This window comes from Sardina pilchardus, chromosome 19, assembly GCF_963854185.1.
Source record: "Sardina pilchardus chromosome 19, fSarPil1.1, whole genome shotgun sequence".
Lineage (NCBI taxonomy): Eukaryota > Metazoa > Chordata > Actinopteri > Clupeiformes > Clupeidae > Sardina > Sardina pilchardus.
Window position 1 is genome coordinate 17,580,207 of NC_085012.1, and position 4,529 is coordinate 17,584,735.

The following is a 4,529-nucleotide window of genomic DNA, read 5'->3' on the forward strand; positions in this document are numbered from 1 at the left end:
GAAAAATGGTACCTTAAAAATGCTTCTCGTCCAAGCCATGTGTATCACTGATTGAGATTCATTCTTGTTTAGAGGCTGACCTATCAAGCTAGGATGAAGGCTATCCACCTCTCTCTATGTTGAGTCTAATTATGAGATCATTCAAGATATCAGTTTTCAAGATTTTAATTCATCTCTCTCCATTACATCAAGGTCATTGCCAAGGTATGCTGATCTGCTGTCCGACTGCAAGTGTTCCTCCAACTGCACCTATCTGAAGTAGAGCTGTACCAGTGACCTGGCCTGATTGCCATCGACTTGGAAGGCTCTGCGAGACTTTAGTCTGACCAAGAGCCTGTGCTAACACGGTTTCTCCCAGCGCTGGTTGACCCGCCTCATTTAAGTGCCTCGATTTGCTACTGGTCGAAGTCAGAAAGTGGTTTGCCGAGTTTAAACCAATAACAACACTCTTTCCTCTGCCTTGAACATGCCTCTACCCAGAGCCGTTGGAGCTGCTCAAAGTTGATTGGTTCTCGACCAAAGGGGGCAGTTCCGCAGATTTCGGGAATTCAGAAATCCTTCCTGATTAGCAGTTGACCAGACCAGTGACAGCAACGCCGAAGGTGTTACGTCACTGCAAGGGCGTGCCAGGCTACCAGTGACCACAAGTTAAAGGTGCACTCATGTGATTTGAACTTTTTCATTACCTAGCCTAAAAGTCAAGAAAAGTGCAAGTTAATAAACAAATAGTGCTCCTATCAGAGGTGGAGAAAATGAATAATGAGGATCAGGTGTTGTTGTTGATCAGATTTTTGCCCACCGACATCAAGAAGTAGTCTGAGATGCACCCATGACAGCTGAATTAAGACGAGGTGGCCAACATTTTCAATGTGCGTGAGGTAAGTGAAGCAAAATCCTTTCTGTTTTACATAATCTACCATTAAAAATTGATGACATGACTTTTGTTGTTTTTTTTCCATAGCTGTGTGCGGAATTGAAGGGATCACTGGATGGATGCTCCATCTGCAAACCTGATGAAGGCATTTAGTACCTATGACTGAGGTATGATAACCTTGTAAATGAGTGTTCAACCAGGCATTAGAGATTTGGAACATGGTCAGATAAATTCTTCGTACTTTCAATGGGGAGATAATGTTTTGATCATTTATTTTTTGCAAATTAAAAGTGCTATCAATAATTGCCATAGCCAGCGTGAGGTACCATGGTGTGGTTGTTGCAAGGTGTGTTTGTTTTATTCTCTGATATACAGGATTCGGCCACTGATGTCTGCCACGAATGTGCTCTCCTCTCAAGGGACTGTGCCTATATGAATGAAGACCCTTAGAGCGTCGTGAAGGAATACATGGTATGTATTCCACAAGTTAATTTGATTTATTTTACTAATCAAATTTTAATAGTACAGAATGTCTTTTAATAGTATAGAATGTGTTTATTACTAAAAGTATTGGGTCACCTGCCTTGACCCCCATATGAACTTCAGTCACATCCTATCCTTAATCCATAGGGTTTAATATGATGTCGGTCCACCCTTTGCAGCTATAACAGCTTCAACTCTTCTGGGAAGGCTTTCCACAAGGTTTAGGAGTGTGTTGAAGAAAATTTTGAGCATTCTCCCAGAAGCGCATGTGAGGTCACACTGATGTTGGATGAGGAGACTGGTTCTCAGTCTGCGCTCTAATTCATCTCAAAGGTGTTCTGTTGGGTTGAGGTCAGGACTCTGTGCAGGCCAGTCAAGTTCATCCACACCAAACTCTGTCATCCATGTCTTTATGGACCTTGCTCATGTTGGAACAGGAACAGGCCATCCCCGAGCTGGGCTTGGCCTCTAAGTTCCAGTGAAAACTCTGAATGCTTCAGCATTAACCAAGAGATTTTAGACAATTCCATGCTCCCAACTTTGTGGAACAGTTTGGGGATGGCCACTTCCTGTTCCAACATGACTGTGTACCAGTGCACCAAGCAAGGTCCATACAGACATGGATGACAGAGTTTGGTGTGGATGAACTTGACTGGCCTCCACAGAGTCCTGACCTCAACCCAATAGAACACCTTTGGGATGAATTAAAGCAGAGACTGAGAGCCAGTCTCCTCGTCCAACATCAGTGTATGACTTCACAAATATGCTGAAAGAATGGGCAACAAGTCCCATAAACACCCAGAGGAGTTGAAGCTGTTATAGCTGCAAAGGGTGGACCAATGTCATATTGAGCCCTATGGATTAAGAATAGGATGTGACTGAAGTTCATGTGGGGGTCAAGGCAGGTGACCCAATACTTTTGGCAATATAGTGTATAACAGACAATGAGCACTTTAAAAAATCTCTTGTTTTGTTACAGCCAGGTGTTCGTAGTCACACGGCCACGGCAGAGACCATATATGGCATCAGATGGTCGTTGTCCCCCCCCCCCCCAGAGGACGTTTGGATCGTTCTTGAGGCCATAGGAGCTACGTAACGTACCATTTGCTTTTGGACTGTGTTTAGTTATATGAGCAGCTACAGTTTCTACTTTCTAAACAATGTTTAATTGTATCTGTTATGTGAAAACACACGATATGCACTTCAGTGAGCATTTAAATGTGCACTTGAACCCTTAACATGCAATATAGCTTTACAATATTGTGATGGTTTTTTTTGTATGTTAGGCTCTTTCAATATAAAAGTTGAATGTTGTGCACTTAAACCGTAATGTGAATATAAGGCTTGAAATACAGTTTGTATATCAAAAAACATCTTTGTCTGTTATTTGTTTTATCTTTTAGGCCTGTCATTGCATAATGTTTACCCCTTTTGGTGTTAACTTAAATGTAATACTTTGAACAGAGTTAATTAAATCATGGAAAGTATTTCCATGTGATTCAATTGCTCTCTTTCAGCATGAAGTAATTCATTTGAACCAACTTGATTTACTTGGGTTTGTGCAACTTAATTTGAAGTAGTTTTCAATAAGTTAAATCAACTTAAATAGATTGTGTTAACCCAACCTAAGTAAATTATGTGGGCTCCAAACCTTGCAAACAAGTTTAATGGACCCTAACAAATAAAGTTGAACTAACCAAAGTACCTTAAGTTGGACCAAAGATATTGCTTAATGTTGAAAGTAAGTTATTTAATCATGTGGAAATACTTTCCATGATTTTTTTAAGTAAATTCAACTAATCCTTTTTTTGAGTGCAGGGAGGCGGAGGGAAAGAGCTCGACACATCCGCACAGCTCATCATAGTGGAGGGTCTCTCTATTCATGGAGTTCACCGCTCACTGTGCTGCCAGCATATACTGTAGTACCTTCATTTAAAAGTCTAATATTTGGTGCTGATAGTTCTGCCAGTCTGGCATAGGAGTCGTACACAGGTTTCTGACACTGCCGTATATTTACAGTTTGCACTTCACTTAGTGCTGAGGCTTGTTCAAGCAAAAGGAATTACTATTTGCTGTGGCAGGGGAGAGAGAAAAAAATATCCACTGCATTTCTTCACATTTTAGTCAGTCAGTTGAAAACAGCAATTCCACTTGATTCAACAGAGTCTAATCTCCAGTTATTTACAATACTTTTCACCTCCTCAAGAAAGTAGCCACATGAGACAGATTTAGACGCCGTAAGCACAAGAGCTATAGTGATGATCTCGATTTAACATCCTAAAGATAAGACATATTGCATGCACTTCAACACACTAAACGCTGGGAAACATTACTCTTATTATTAGAAAAAAAAAAAGTAGAGAGAGACAGAGTGGTGACTGGTTTCCCGATATACTGTAGAGGAATCTTGAGAGTTATGAGTATTTTTTCGCTGTTTCTCCAACATGCTGATAGCATGAAGGTGCACACACTGCTTAGGTACTATTTAAGGGGCACTGGGTGCTGCTTCATGCTGCTTGATAAGACCTCCATGTTAACTGACTTAAAAATGAACAACTTTACTGTATCACTTCATAAAGCATCCCCCTGTAGGCCAGTGGCAAATACAAGCCAAAACCTACATGAACACATCATGTATTTCTTGAATGGCATGTGAACATGTTAGACTTGTAACATGTTAAGCTACGTAGCTACTCGAGATGTCTGCTCTTTGCCACTTTGCCACTACAGTGTGTTGTATGCTGCCTGTGCAAGAGTTTTTGGATGTCACTAAATTAGAAATGTAAAGGCCAGGAGGTCAAGTAGGTTAATTAGGAAATGAGTGAATAATAACATAGGCCTATTTGACAAGCAGTATATTCATTACTCTTCTCTTAGCTTTTACAATAAATAAATAAATATGAATATGAACAAAACTAATCATAATATTGACATTTGTATGGGTATTTTTTTGTTTGTTTCCAGTTCAGCTGGTTCACTGTAATGGAATGGAATGTAGAAAGGGAATGTAGCATTGATCAATGCTGCTGACCTGCATTCAAAGTTTCAGGAGCTCTTTCGTTGTCTATGACTACTCGAGTAAATCCGTGAGTGGTTTTCAGACTACGTTCTCAGGTAAATATGCTTTCAACAAATGCTATGGAAATTGTAAGACATTCTCTGCCAAGGACAT

The 4,529-nt window shown here is 40.4% G+C and overlaps 1 long non-coding RNA gene across 1 annotated transcript; it reads left to right on the plus strand.

Annotated features, from left to right (window-relative positions):
• The first annotated feature begins 961 nt into the window (after positions 1-961).
• LOC134066445 (uncharacterized) lies at positions 962-3,110 on the plus strand. The gene is made up of 3 exons (XR_009936432.1): positions 962-1,041; positions 1,250-1,345; positions 2,337-3,110. It is a non-coding gene; the product is annotated as an uncharacterized LOC134066445 (long non-coding RNA).
• The last annotated feature ends 1,419 nt before the right edge of the window (positions 3,111-4,529 follow it).